Below are 16,233 nucleotides of genomic sequence, written 5' to 3'. Positions count from 1 at the left end.
TACTTGCTTCTATTTTCAGAAATCCTGTGATACCAAAATAACACATACTGAAACAGTGCTGGGTAATAAATCCAAGTCACAAGGTATTAACTCAACAATCAAAATAGCAGCTCAGATTTACATTACCAACTGAAACTTATTTCATCTTACATCACGTTGTTCCAAACCAAACCGTACATAGGTTTGCCACATATATTACAACAAGTGGCTCGCAGATCACTTAACTACTCACTCCCATGTCATACTATGTCACACTATCTACATCTAGGATGTCATCACTCAAACGAACTAAAAGTCATCGAGGTTGCCCACGGATGACTAACTACCGGAAGAGGAATGATAGGGACTAAGAACAGGATCTCCATGCTCAGAGTCGATCTTGGAGACTCCTTCAACTTCTTCAGGGTCTTCTTCTTCTTCTTCACTCTCAAACTCATCAACAACGGGCTGCACTGATTGCTCATGAAGCATGTTAATATGGTCAATAGCTTGGCCAAGATTAAGGTTGAGCTCGTAAACTTGTTCCTGGAGGAAGTCAATGACAATGTCACGCTGGACAATGAGAGCATCACTCTCAACAATCTGTTCCTCTCGATGCTGAATGGTTTCTTCCTGCTGAGTAATAACCTCTTCCTTGGCCATGACAGTGGCTTGGAGTTCCTCAATCTGCGTATTCTGCCGGCCAACCTGATTACGATACCTTTGGGCTATGTTAGTCAATCGGTATATACCATGCTGCTGAAGTGTCTGGTAGCGGTACTGTGCATTCATGAATCTGACTGCAGTGCGTAGAGTCTCTCCGGCCAGATTTCCTAATGAGTGGTCACAGTATGTCACCCTGAAAGTCCATTCTGGGTCATGAGAATCCATTGCAGGAAATAACCCGATAGGATGTCCTGCAACTTCCTCAGGATGTTGATCGCAAAAGATGTGGATAGCTTCCATAGCTGCCGCTTCAAAAGTATCAGTGAGGCGATGCCCAATCACATTAACTTCAATGGGTTGCCATAGAGATAAAGTAGGGTGCGGAGGAATAGTCATCTTCACCCTGCAACGAGGAACACCTTCTTCTTCATACTCTACTCCATCATAAGGTGGAGGCTCGGTGTAGCCAAACACCTGGAGGGACTCCCACAAAAGACGAGAAAAACCCTCCCAATGTAAGGCATTGGTATGAGTGTGTCCTACGGAATCCCAAAAGAACCTTGGAAGCTCGGCCATCTGAAACAAGGATTCAAATGGTGAGATTACAAGTTTTCAACCATACACCTTGAGAAGAGTGCGGAAAAATGTGAGTTAGACTTATGGAATGACTGGAATGCAGCTATCCGGCTAAGAACTCACAAGGTAAAAGAAACAAGATGACCTATTCTGGTAGTAGCAGAATCTGAAAATCGGAAGATTATTCTGGATCACAATAAGTGGTCACAGTATGTCACCCTGAAAGTCCATTCTGGATCATAAGAATCCATTGCCGTTCATACCCTGTGCCTAACCATATACTCCCAATATAGTCAACCGAAGTTGGTACATTGGCAGCATCTCAAGAGAAACAGCGTTCGGTTCGCATCACCGACGGGAAGGCTAACTCCCCAGTTAGCTGAGGATCCTTACCTTCTTACCTCACCGTCGAAGGTGTAGTTATAGGTAGTAAAGTTGGGTTTTGCATGAATTTAAGTTTTGGACAGAAAAGTAATGCTGGTAGTTAGAGTTATATATATACTATAGCCACCTCTAATTCTCTTAAATATCACCCTAGGGCTTTACGTACTAAGCACAATCCTTAACGAACCCAACGTAGTTTTACAAAATAAGTTGTTGGTCCAATTTTTATACTAAAAGTATTTTTAGGGCATTTCATATCTTCGGGGTATCCTTGTTAGCTCTGATACCAGCAGTGGCAGAACCAACCGGAATTACACCGGCTCAAGTACGCAAGTCCTCTCTCAAGGGCTCCAACGTACTTCAAACGGTGTAACCCCTTGGCCTGTCGGGTAACGTCCCGATAAACCACCGAATGCAGCATCAAACAAGGTACCTCGCACGAAGGCGAGTCCAGAGATACAGTCATCATCATATTTTACATCACAGCCGCTTATATTACAAGGGTTTGTAGAGGTAACAAAGGTTCTAGGCTGATAGAAATTATTACAAGCTAGTTTAAGAGTTCAAGTTTACGGCAGTGGAATTTAAAGTACGACAATTGTATACGTCACCATTACGGACATCATGCTAAGCCATGATATGACATCACTCGTTATGATCAGCATTTGCCGGGGACGGGTCCCACTCCATGGACTAACCATCAGGCAAAGTATAGGGCCAAGGCATGGGGAGGGTAGAGTCTTCAGGGACATGACCTGAAATAAAATCATGTTGCAAGGCTGAGTACTCTAATACTCAGCAAGGCTTACCCGGAATTAGGATATACCTAGCCCATAACTAAACCATGAAAGCTTTAATGGGGTTTAGGTTTTGTCTCAGCTGAAAAGCAACAAAGAGTAGGTCCTTAATTTCATATTTTAGCTTTCAGTTTCTAGTTCCTTTAACCATTCTAGGTAAGCACCTATAACTACTCAAGCAGGGTAGAGTCTCTTTAAAGCATACCTCAGTATTACTCATCATAAGATTTCTCTTGTTACTCTATGTGGCAGAAGTATTAAGCAGTCTCAATCTCCGCGAGAAATGGACGATTCTGAATCAAATTTCAACCCTTGTAGGGTAAACCTAACTCACACACTTGGAACACCAACAGGTTGTTCCGAAGCAACCTTTTGCCTTTCATTCCGGGTCGTGGAACAAAGCCACCACAAGCGACTGCGGGACCATACGCACATCCAATGTGCAGGACATACGTCTACAGCGCGACTGTATGATCGTATTCCCGTCTGCTCTGCAGAATGTACTCCCACATGCCGGTGCGTGTAAACATAAAAGTCAACTTCTACTGGTCCTATTAGCATAGCACTAGTCGGACTCAGGTTCTAATATTCAGTACATTGGTTCCTAGGAATTTGCAACTAGGGTTTCCAGATAATCCCTAAGAACTTAATGCACAAGTATATATATAAATGTAGATTGCACTGTAAATTAATGGGTTTATGTCCAGGGCTTGCCTTCACTGGCGAGGCTGGGATCAAAAGCGTTAACAAATTCTTCCGAACTTGGGTTCAGGGCTTCAGTTAATTCTCCGACGACGTTTCCGGGGTCTTTAGAGATTTCCACTTCAGGTTCCGGGAGAATCTGATAGTCTCCATCGGCGAGAAGCGTCGAGTCTAGATGTGATGTAAATAATGCAGTTTAGAAAATGCATAGACTTCTATTCTGTTTCACAATAAAGTTGCAATCCAACGAAATTAACATTACATACTAGCAAACAACATAATTTCCCTTTACTGGGAAGTTATTTATCGGGTATTAATTAAACTACTTAGTTACATTAAGTAACACGGTGAGTTACCCTAAATATTTAACTAACTGCATGAGATAGCATGTTTGGTTATCTTAAACAATTAAACTAATTACATTAATAGCTTTATTTATTTGACTAGCTAATTATCTTTAATAACCCTAGGTTATTATTTAATTATAGACTTACTTTGATCAATTAGGAATATAGCATTATTATATCATGTTCTATTTATTCTGGTGGTTCTACACCTGATCATAGGTTGAGAATTGGTTAACATATTACACTACTCAAGAATAACACCTCAAAATATTTTCATAATTTTTCATGAGCTAGAGCTATTGTTCATGAATTTTCTTTGAATCGAAACTTAAATTCACTACTGGAGTTACCCTAGGATTCTAACTCTTACATTTTTATCTTCGATTAAGCATGCTAAAGAAAAGCTAAGGTAAAATTTTCAGCATTAAACATGAAGGGATGCATCTTGAATTAAATCATAAAACTTCTATCAACATAAAGTAAATATATCTAAATATCATAGCTAGAAGATTGGGTTGGGTCTCTAAAATTTACACAGCTCTACTTATAACACACACAACCCATGTTTCAAATTTGAGCCTTAGCACTGCCGTGGATCAAGAGATCTAATTAAAGTACCCCTTATATACTAATTTAAACACAGCACGAAATACACATTTTCATCTCATGATTATCATACAAAAGTGGTAGTATTTAACACAAGGATTCAAACCCAACTGATTTGACATTTTTCTGAATTTTCTATAATTTTCTACACATTTTTGAAGTTCACAGCTATTGAATTGGGGGGGTTCTGAAATCATGCAGGAAGACCCTTAGAACTTTTGAAATCTTCACAAATATGCCCTTGGCTCGTCGGGGAAGAAGAGCAGGGAGATTGCCGGCCAAATTTCGGTGAGGGGGGTAGCGGGGGGGGGGGGTGGAGAAGGGCTGGTCTACGGGCACCAGGAGCTCACGGCGCATCCATGGGTGGGCTTGGGAGGAAGAGGGGATGGCCGGAGGTGGGTTTCCCACGGCGGCCGAGGCGGCGGCGTGGAGGAGCTCATCGGCAAGTGGCTTCCCGGTGAGGGAGGCGGCCAAGCATGGGTTTGATAGCTACAGCAGGAGGAGGGGAAGCTGTTGGGGTGGTCGGATTGGGCGGAGAAGGGGCGAAGGAAGGGGCTCGACGGCGACAGGAGCTTACCGGCGAGGAGGGGATCGACGGCGAAAGGATTCCGGTGAAGGATTGGCGTCGGGGTGGGGTCGTAGAGCTTCGGTGTGGAGCAGTGAAGCTTTCTAGGTGGTCGTCTGGGACAATGGGGGCTCGAGGTGGGAGCTCCACGGCGACCAGGGGCTCGCCGGCGAAGAAGAAGGCGGCGGTGGTGTTTCGGGCTCTGGGCGATTGGAGAGCAAAAGAGCGAGTGGAATGGGAGGAGAGGGAGCTAGTGCTGCTCTTGAACTAGAAAAGAGGGGGCGAGGGGGGGCGTGCACGGGCGGCTGCTGTGGCGGTGAGGTGGCGGACAGCAGAGCCGCGGGGCGGCGTGGCACGCGCGCGAGAGGGCTAAGGAGGAGGAGCTAGGGCGGTGCTCGGGCTGGGGGCGACGCGTGGAGGCGAGGGCAGCAGGAGGTGGCGCCGGGAGGAGCTGACGCGGCGGTGAGCGGCGCTGACGGTCGGCGGCAGAGAAGCAGAGCAGGGGAGCAGAGCAGGCGCCGGAGGAAGAAGAAGAGGGGAGGGGGTCCGAGGGACCTCGTTGGAATTTGCAAAAGTCTCAGGGACTCCTTTGTAAATTGGATTTTCCCACTGATCCAAAGCTCTAATGAGGAAATGACCAAAATAGAAGTTGTAGAGTTTTTCAAATCCTACAACTTTTCTTTAGGGTTCAAGTTCAAAAACCTAAAGCACAATGCTTTATTTTACCATTTTACACTCAAATCAAACTTAAATAAGTTTTGTCCTTCTCAAGGTAAATTTCTTATAACTTTGGACCTAATTGCAAGTATTTATGACATGTCATGATGACTTATACCTTTTTACATTTTGACCCTTGATCATTTTTGGATGTTACTTTTATACTTCGACTAATTTACATAAAAGGACTTGTATTTTCATAAATTTACACAAATACCCTTATTTTCATAACGTTGCCCAATTTTCACACAATTTAATCCACACCAAACATTCTTCCTATTGGCTTGCTCTATTTAACACCTAGGGTGTCACAGACATCGACCTCGATGGGCTGCCACTGAGAGCGAAAAGGGTGCGAGGAATGGTCATCTTAACTCTGCACCGAGGAACACCTTCCTCCCTATATTCCACTCCATCACACTGTGGGGGCTCGGTATAGAAGAATAACCTAAGTGACTCCCACAAGAGACGGGGAAAACCCTCCCAGTATACTTATACTGGTATGGAGATGCTCTGCATGATCCCAAAAGATATTTGAAGGAGCCGCCATCTGAAGCAAGAATTCAAATGGTGAGATTTTGAAGGATGCCGAAAACTCAACTAAGGCTGCCACAAGATTCCTATTAAAACCACACTAGAGATAGACAACACTCTATACGTCCTTAAAAGAACAATACATTTAATGCACTTACTTTGCTTGATGATGGATTATGCATGAAAGTACTATTCGACCTCACAACCAGAACAATTGCCAAATATCTTTGGACTTACATGGTTAGTCTCGGTGGCACAATATTTACATCTCTCTCTAATAACTAGTCGATAAGTCCCATCCGTCTTAACCTCTTAATCGTGGTGAGTGTACCTGCAGAAGACCATATTTATATAACATGAACCTTTCATGGCTGCATGACATGAAAGCGTCACCAAACAGTACTGTTCACTATAGAAACAGTATCCGTACAATTTCCGCCGTACGGACAACTTTAGCATACATTACATCTGTAACGTATTCACGGGGGTACCGTATAAAATGGGGGTATGAACAGCTATCACCATACCCTGTGCCGAACCATATACTCCCAATATGATCAAATAATTGTTGATATATTGGCAGCATCTCAAGTAAGCCACTGCTTGAGAAACAGCGTTCGGTTCGCATCACCGACGGGAAGGCCAATCTTCCTCAGTTGGCTGAGGATCCTTACCTTCTTACCATCTTGTCTCCACGTTGAAGAACAAGACATGTAATATACTTCTAAGGTTTGTTGTGCTCGAAAGTAAATTTTAAAGAAAGTAGTGCTTCAAGTTAGAGCTGAACTATTTACATATATATGTTAGTAGCCACCTGATTACTCCCATATAAACCCCTAGGGCTTTACGACCTAAGCACCAATCTTAACGAATCCAACGCACTTTACAAATTCTTTTGTTAAGCAAATTTTATCCTGAAAACATTTTTAAGAGCTGCTGCAGTTTTTGTGCCGATTGTAAGAGTAAACCTACAGCTCTGATACCAGCTGTGGCAGAACCAATCCACTTGAATTATTTCAGTTCAAGTGCGCTAGTCATCACTATACCGGTGACACTAACTCAACGCACTTCAAACGGAACAACCCATTGGTCTGTCGGGTCACCGCCCGATTCAACCACGGTTACACAGGATCGAGGTAGGTTTACCTCGTACGAAGGCGAGTTTACAATCACACAACAGCTCACCAACTTTTAATTCACAGAAATATTAAACATTATTATAATCTGTTTTAAACTTAAATTAAACTTATATACATATTGTTTAAAAACCACAAGTTATGCAAGCTTGTTCAGAGTCACAGCGGAAGAATTTAACACCTGACTACACACGTCGCGAAAGTTGACACCACGCTCAGCCCGAAATATGGTGTCATTCCGGAGGGTCATTGCCAGCCGGGGACGGATCCTATTCCACGGAGCAGCCAAACGGAACAGAGAATGGCCAGGTTGGACTATCCGTTTGGTTCTCACAGGCCATATCTGAAAGACACACTAGCAAGACTGAGTATGCTAATACTCAGCAAGATTTAACCGAGATTGGGTATACTTAGCCCGGAGCTAGACCATGGAGGATTGTGGGGTTCTGGTTTTCTTTTTGCTGAAAAGCAACAAAGAGTATGATATAACTTTCATGTTTTAACTTTCAGATTCTAGTTTCATTAACCATTCTAGGTAAGCATCTATACTAGACAAGCAAGGTAGAGATTAGCATTCATCAAGATTATTCCCACAATAGTTACAGTCCTTACTCTATGTGGCAGAAGGAGCAAGCAGTCTCAATCTCCACAAGAAACGGACGATTCTGAATTGAATTTCATAACCAAGGGTAAACCTAACTCACATGCTTGGAACATCTAATGATCATTCCGAAGCAACCGTTTGCCTTTCATTCCGACTCGTGGATCAGGGCCACCACAAGCGACTGTAGGATCGTACGCACACAAATGTGCAGGATGTACGTCTGTAGCGTGACTACATGACCGTACTCCTGTCCGCTGTGCTGAACGTACTCCCGCACATCAGTGCATGTGCAAAAAATCAAATTACGAGTGATGGGGGGGGGGGTATGTCCAGTCCTCGGGCCGATCGGTTACTAGGCTTACCGCTTACCATAATTCGCGGCATGTGGCTACTACTTTCAAACACATGACCACAGCTACCACACACTGCGACCTTATCAACTTTTATCCACACAGACGGGGTAACCTTTCAAGTCATGATACCGCACATGACCCCGTCCATCATCCTTATAGTGATTGCAGAATAGTAAACATTCAACTCCTATATCGCGCGAGTGACAGGAAATCACTAGACTTCTGCAGGTCCTATTAGCAGAGCATCTATTCGATAAGGACTCAGGCACAATACATAGGTTCCTAGGATTTATGCATCTAGGGTTCCATTTCAACTCCTAGACTTAATGCATAATATAGATATATAAGTATAAAACTGTATAAGTGTAGTAATTTAAAATACTGGGTTATGCATCGGGGCTTGCCTTCTTGAGCGGGGCTGGGGTCAGGGATGTCAAAGACTTCTGAACCTTGGTTCGGGCTTCAGTTAAATCCTCGGCGATGTTCACCTGGTCTTCAGAAAACCCTTGCTCGGGCTCCTGGGTTAATTCGTAGACTCCGTCGTCGAGTGTCGCTGAGTCTACATGAGATACAATGATTTGTATTAGGTGGTTTTTTTGAGTTAAGAATTTCACTTCACGATAAAGTTGCAATCAAACAAATTGATAAACACAACTTCATAAAACAAGAAATTTAAATTCAAACCTACCATTTGTATCATAATTCAATTATCATAATTGATTGGATTAATTGAATTAGGTTAACAAGTTTGATTTTTATTTTGAAATCCACAAAGGCTATGGCCTTGAATTTTTGTGGGTAAGCTTACTTCTAGTAGATGAGCTTACCATGAATGTTTCATAAATTTCTGAAAACAGAAACTAAAGCAATTGAATTAAGTTCAAATTTCAAGTTTAAATTCAAACCTTAGGCAAAACAGTGCCATAAATTCTTGAAAGATTTACTATGAACTACTCAATTATAGAACATGGTAAAAAGATCTAAGCATGAAAACCTTAGTAACAGGCTTGAATAAATTTTTTACCATTTCAAGCTTGATTTGCATAAGTTTAAATTAGTTCAAGCTAGGGTTCAGTACTGCAAGTGAAGTTTTTACACAAGCTTACTTATAACTTAACCAGGCTACACACCAAAAATCACAAGCAATAGAGCTAGCATGCAAAAGTTATACTCAAGATACCCTTTTGCTAAACATTAAAATAACTCTAAAAACATTTTGTTTCAAACTAAACTCCAGTAACAAAAGTTGAAGAGCTAACTTCTGGAGTACAACAAAACTAGTTTGGCAATTTTTGGTTTTTTCTACAAATTCTTATGGATTTTCAAAGTTGGCTGATTTGAAATGGAGGGTACTGATTTTCCACAGAAAGTCCCCTGGAAAGATTTGAATCCTTGCAATTGGGTCCTTGACCATGTTAAATAGAGAAGCTGATCGACAACAATCAAATTCCGGCGAGGGGGCTCACTGGCGGCAAGGGGAAAGTGGGGGAAAAGGTTCAGGAGCTCACGACGGTCACAGGGGTGGCCGGTGTTGAGAAAGAGAGGGGCTGAAACGGCGGGTCGATGGTGAACAGGGGCGGGTGGCTGGGCTCCGAGGGACGACGATGGCGTTCCGGTGGCCGGAGTGCCGGAGGACGGCGGGGAAGTGGCGAGAAAGTTTCCATGCGATGATGTGGTGCTGGTGGTGTGCTTGGCAGGGGCTGAGAGGCGGCGGAGCAGCGGGACGATGGCGAGACCGAGCAGCAGCGGAGCTCAAGCTAACCGGCGCTATGGTCTGGGCTGCTCGAGTGCGGGAAAATGAAATTGGATGGGTCTGTGAGGTTCAGTGGGTTGCGGCGGTGCTCCTAGAGCACGGAATCGCGGGTGGGAGGCGGCGGAGGCGGCTAACGACGGTGGGCAGGAGCTGCGGCGGAGCTCCGGCGAGGCGTGGCACTCAGAAAGAAGGAAGAGAATGTGGCAAAACCGCCTGAATTATTCTAGCTCAAGTGCGCTAGTCATCGCTATACAGCCGATACTAACTCAACGCACTTCAAGCGGAACAACCCATTGGTCTGTTGGGTCTCCGCCCGATGCAACCACGGTTCAACAGGATCGAAGCAGGTTACCTCGCACGAAGGCGAGTTTACAGTCGCACAACAGCTCACCAACTTTTAATTCACAGCATATTAAACACTATTACAAATCATTTCAGATTTAAGGTAATAAACAAACATTGTTTAAAGAGACAAGCTAAACATGCCTGTCAAGTTCACAGCGGAAGAAAATTAACACGCGACTACACACGTCGCGAAGGTTGACACCACACTCAGCCCAAAGTATGGCGTCATTCAGGAGGGTCACTGCCAGCCGGGGATGGATCCCACTCCACGGACCAGCCAAATGGAACAGAAGTTGGCCATGCGGAACCATCCGTGGGGTTCTCGAGAGCTATACCTGAAAAAATTTAGTAGCAAGACTAAGCATGCTAATACTCAGCAAGACTTAGCCAGGTCATGGTATACTTAGCCATGTAGCTAGACTTATGCTGGCTTGTAATGGTTCGAAGTTTAATTTCAGCCGAAAAAGGAACAAAGAATATGAACTAACTTTCATATTTTAGCTGTCAGGTTCTAGTTTCATTAATCATACTAGGTTAGCACCTATACTAGACAAACAAGGTAGAGATTCACATCCATCCAGATTATTCCATAATGGTTATTGTTCTTACTCTATGTGGCAGAAGGAATAAGCAGTCTCAATCTCCGTGAGAAATGGACAATTCTGAATCGAATTTCAACCTTGCAAGGGTAAACCTAACTCACACGCTTGGAACATCCAAAGATCATTCCAAAGCAACCGTTTCCCTCATTTTCCGGGTTATGGATCAGGGCAACCACAAGTGACTGCAGGACCATACGCACACCAATTGTGCAGGACATACATCTGTAGCGCGACTACATGATCGTACTCCTGTCTACTATGCAGAACATACCCCCACACATCGGTGTGTGTGTACAACAGAAACCAAATAATCGAGTGGTTGAGACATGTCCATTTGCCGGGCCAATCAGGTACTAGGCTTACCGCTTTACCATATTTTGCGGCATGTGGCTAGTACTTTCAAACGCTTAGCCACCACTACCACACACTGCGACCTTAACAACCTTTATCAACACAGACGGGGTAACCTTCCGAGTCATAACACTGCACATGACCCCGTCCATCATCCTTATAGTGACTGCAGAATAGTAAGCATTCAACTCCTATATCGCGCGAGTGACAGGAAATCACCCGACTTCTACCGGTCCTATTAGCAGAGCATTTATTCGATAAGGACTCGGGCACATTACATAGGTTCCTAGTATCAATGCATCTAGGGTTCCATTTCAACTCCTAGACTTAATGCAAGATATAATTTATAAGTATACGACTGCATAAGGTAGTAATTTAAAATATTGGGTTATGCATCGGGGCTTGCCTTCTTGAGATGGGCTAGGGTCAGTGGTGTCAGAAACTTCCGAACTTTGGTTCGGGGCTTCAGTTAAAATCTCGGCAATGTTCGCAAGATCTTCAGATAATGCAAGCTCGGGTTCGTGAACCAGCTCGTAGGTTCTGTCGTCGAGTGTTGCTGACTCTACATGATATGGAATGATTTAAGTGAGGTGATTTTTGAGTTAAGGATTTTACTTCACAATAAAGTTGCAATCCAATAAATTAACAAACATAAACTCATGAAACAACGGGGTTTGGATTCAAAGCTACTATTTATAATTAATTTACTGTTATATTAATGGAATTGCTTTGAAGTAATTTGACAAGTATGATTTTTATTTAAAAATACATAAAGGTTCTCATCTTGAATTTTTGTGGATAAGCTTATTTCTAATGGGTAGGGTTACTATGAATTTTTTCGTAATTTTCTGAAAATACAAACTAGGGTATTTAAATTTTAGTTCACACTTCAAGTTTAAATGCAAACTTTAAGTAAAAAAGTGTTGTAAAATCCTGAAATATTTACTATGGACTATTCTACTGTAGATCATTACATGGTAAAAAGTTCTAGGTATAAAGTCTTTAGTAGCATGCTTAATTAAATTCAAACCCTTTTCAAACCTAATTTGCAATAGTTTAAAAAACATAAATTACAGAGCAGTACTGAGTATGAGATTTTCACACAAGCTTACTTATGATCTAAATAGGCTACACACCAAAAATCACAAGAAAATAAGCTTGTATGTAAGAGTTATGCATAAGATACCCTTTAATTAAGTTTAAAATACTTCAAAAAGTATCCAGTTTCAAACCAGACTTTGTTAACAAAAGTTGTAGATTTAAACTTCGAGATTCTGAGAAAACTGGCTTGGCAATTTTTGGATTTTTTTACAAATTCCTATGGATTTTACAAATTGGCTGATTTGAATATAGAGAGGGGTATTGATTTTCTACAGAAAGGCCCCTGGAATCATTTGAATCCTTGCAATCAAGCCCTTGGTTTGGATTCAACAGGAGAACAGATCGACGGCGACCAAATCCGGTGAGGGGCAAGTGGGGGAAAATGACCAGGGACTCACGGCAGTCACGTGGGTGGCCGGTGTCGGGGAAGGGAGGGGCTGAGGCGGCGTAACGACGGCGAAGCCGAGCGGGCGGCAGAGCTCCAAGGGGGTTGACGGCGTTTTGGTGGCTAGGGTGCTGGAGGGCGGCGGGGAAGTAGTCGAGGAGCTCCCACGTGGTGATGTGGTGCTGATGGTGTGCTTGGCCGAAGCTAAGAGGCTATGTATTGGCGGGTCGACGGCGAGGCCGAGCGGCGGTGGAACTTTGAGCTCACCGGGGCTATGGGAGACGATGTTTGGGTGCGGAAGAATGAAATTGGATGGGCTAGGGAGCACCAGTGGGTCGCGACGGTGCTCTAACAGCACTGGATCGGGGCTCGGAGGCGGCGTGGGCGGCTGACGTTGGCGGCCAGGGGTTGCGGCGGAGGTCCGGCGAGGGGCTACGCTCGGGAAGGGAAAATGCTGTGGACTAGAGGTGCTCAGGCCAGGGGTTGCACATGTGAGCAGGAGCTGGCAACACCGGCGGCATGCGTGGCGGCTCGGGCGGCAGCGGCGCGACGTGGAGAGGCGGGAACAAGCCAGCGCGAGGGCAGGGAGCGGCGGCGCGGGTGCTGGGATGGCACGTGGCACAACTTAGAGCGGCGCTGGGGCGGTGGGTGCACGGCACATGGCCAGCGAGGGTGGCGGGGGCGGCGTAGAGAAGAAACAGAGGAGCCGGGGCTGGAGGAAGACGATGAGGACTGATCTGTGATTCTCCAAAAGTGCAGGGACTCCACTGTAAAGACTAGATAACTTTCAAACCATAGCTCAAATGAAAAAGTGCCCAAAAGCAAAAGTGTAGGTTTTAACAAGATCTACAACTTTTCTTTAAGGTTTAGTTGCAGAAGAGCTAAGGATTTGAAACTAACATAAAACTTGTCAAAGTTTTAAACTTTAATTAAATCCTATTTAAAAACTACACTATAGTTACATCCTAGGGGTAGTTTCACTTATATTTGCGACTTAAAAGCAAGTTCTTGACTTTTACCATACAACCTTCATATGTTTTGATTTTGCCTCCCATTCTCTCCCATTTAACACCAAAGGACCCAAATTTTTTAGAATTACATTAATGTCCTTTTTCCCTTTTGCATTCCAATTTAAACACACATAAACATAACCAACATGCAAACTTAATACTAGAATTTAGTGGGTTTATAATTCTAATACCTGAATGTTACAGCCTCCCCCCCTAAAAAGAATCTCGTCCCGAGATTCCCGAACAAGATGGAATTGGATGATCAAGTTTGGAGGTTGGCTTGAAGGAAGTCTGGGAAATTATACTGAAGATAAGATTCGGTTTCCCATGTTGCTTCTTCTTCCGTATGATGGTTCCACTGAATCATGGACATTTTGATGGTTTCCCTCCTAACGCTTCTTTCTTTGGCGTCTAGGACTTTGATTGGATGTTTGACATAGGATAGATCGGGCTGGATGTCAATGGTTTGAGATTCTATGATGTCAGTAGGAGTTTTAATGCACTTCCTAAGCTGAGATACATGGAAGACATCATGGATGGCTGCTAGTTGCGGAGGAAGTTGGAGATGATAAGCTACGGGTCCGCAGATTTCGGTAATTTCAAAGGGTCCGACATAATGAGGAGCAAGTTTCCCTTTTACGCCGAATCTTTGAATACCTCGGGTAGGAGATACTCGAAGATAGACGAGGTCTCCGATTTGGAACTGTATCGGTCTTCTTCGGATGTCAGCGTAGCTCTTCTGTCGAGATTGGGCTGCCTTTAGATTAGTCTGTATAGTCTTCACCTTATCCTCTGCTTCAATACCAGGTCGGGTCCAAAGATCTTACGTTCACCGGTTTGTGACCAACTTAAAGGAGTTCGGCATCGGCGACCGTATCATGCTCCGAACGGAGCCATCTTAATGCTTGCCTGATAACTATTGTTGTAAGAGAATTCTGCCAACGACAAGCATTTGTCCCAATTCTTGTCATACTGCAGTGCACAGGCTCTAAGCATATCTTCCACAATCTGATTTACCCTTTCAGTTTGTCCGTCTGTCTGAGGGTGATATGCAGAGCTTCGGATTAATTTAGTTCCAAGAGCATATTGAAGTTGCTCCCAGAATCAAGCGATGAATTGTGCTCCACGATCAGAAATGATCCTCTTGGGCACTCCATGCAGATGAACAATTTGATCTAGATAGATCTCGGCATACATTTTGGCATTATATGTAGTATGCACAGGAAGGAATTGGGCAGTCTTGGTCAATCGATCAACGATTACCCAGATGGAGTCATGTCTTTGAGAGGTGTTGGGTAAGCCGACGATAAAGTCCATACTGATATCCTCCCACTTCCAAGAAGGAATGGGTAAAGGTTGAAGAATACCAGCAGTTTTGAGATGACTGGCTTTAACTCTTTGGCATATGTCACACTCCGAGACATACTTTGCAATTTCTCGCTTCATACGAGTCCACCAAAAGTTCTGTTTTAGGTCCTGGTACATCTTAGTACTGCCAGGGTGCATAGAGAATTTGGACAGATGAGCCTCGTCCAATATCTGTTTATGAAGCCTATGGTCCTTAGGTACAACGATATGTTCATTGACCCATAGAACCCCTTCGTGATCTATTCGAAAGCATTTGTACTTTCCTTCTTCTTGGGCCAACTTTTGCTTAATGATTCTGACCCCTTTGTTACGCTGTTGTGCTAGAACAATGTCATTCCAAAGTGTAGCTTCAATTGAGAGATGATTCAGGCTACCTTGAGGAATAATCTCAAGATGGAGCTTTCTCATCTCCCAACAAAGGGTCTCATTGAAAGCCTCTACTGATATGCAAGAGCAATGTGCCTTGCGACTAAGTGCATCCGCAATGACGTTGGCCTTGGTTGGATGATAGCGTACCTCTAGGTCATAATCTTTGATAAGCTCTAGCCAGCGTCTTTGCCTCATGTTTAGATCTGCTTGCGTGAAGATGTATTTGAGGCTTTTGTGGTCAGTATAGATATGGCACTTTGTACCCATCAGATGATGTCTCCAAATTTTGAGTGCATGGATAACAGCTGCGAGTTCAAGATCATGGGTAGGGTAGTTCTGTTCATGAGTCCTGAGTGCTCGTGATGCATAAGCAATCACTCGGTTGTCCTGCATAAGCACACAACCAAGTCCGATTCCCGAAGCATCACAATAGATGTCGAAAGGTTTTGAGACATTAGGTTGAACTAAAACTAGGGCAGTGGCAAGATATGCCCTGAGGGTATGAAATGCATCTTCGCATTTCTGATCCCAGGAGAATTCAACTCCTTTCTTTAATCTTTCAGTCATAGGCTCAGCTATTTTTGAGAAGTCAGGAATGAAACGACGATAATATCCAGCGAGACCAAGAAAACTTCGGATTTGATGGACTGAAGTTGGAGGTTTCCAATCCATCACTTCTTGTACTTTACTAGGGTCAACAGATATACCGTCACTGAAAATAGTATGGCCTAGAAATTTCATGGTATCTAGCCAAAACTCACATTTAGAGAGTTTGGTGTATAAATGGTGGTCTCTCAATTTTTGAAGAACAACATGGAGATGTTTCGCATGATCTTTCGGATTCTTGGAGTAGATCAGAATGTCATCAATGAAGACCACAATAAATTTGTTGAGTTCTTGCATGAAGACAGAGTTCATGAGATACATGAAATATGCTGGGGCATTGGTAAGACCAAATGACATGACCAGATATTTGTAGAGTC

The sequence above is a fragment of the Panicum hallii genome, chromosome 3, assembly GCF_002211085.1.
Source record: "Panicum hallii strain FIL2 chromosome 3, PHallii_v3.1, whole genome shotgun sequence".
NCBI classification, from domain to species: domain Eukaryota; kingdom Viridiplantae; phylum Streptophyta; class Magnoliopsida; order Poales; family Poaceae; genus Panicum; species Panicum hallii.
This window is presented reverse-complemented; position numbering follows the sequence as displayed.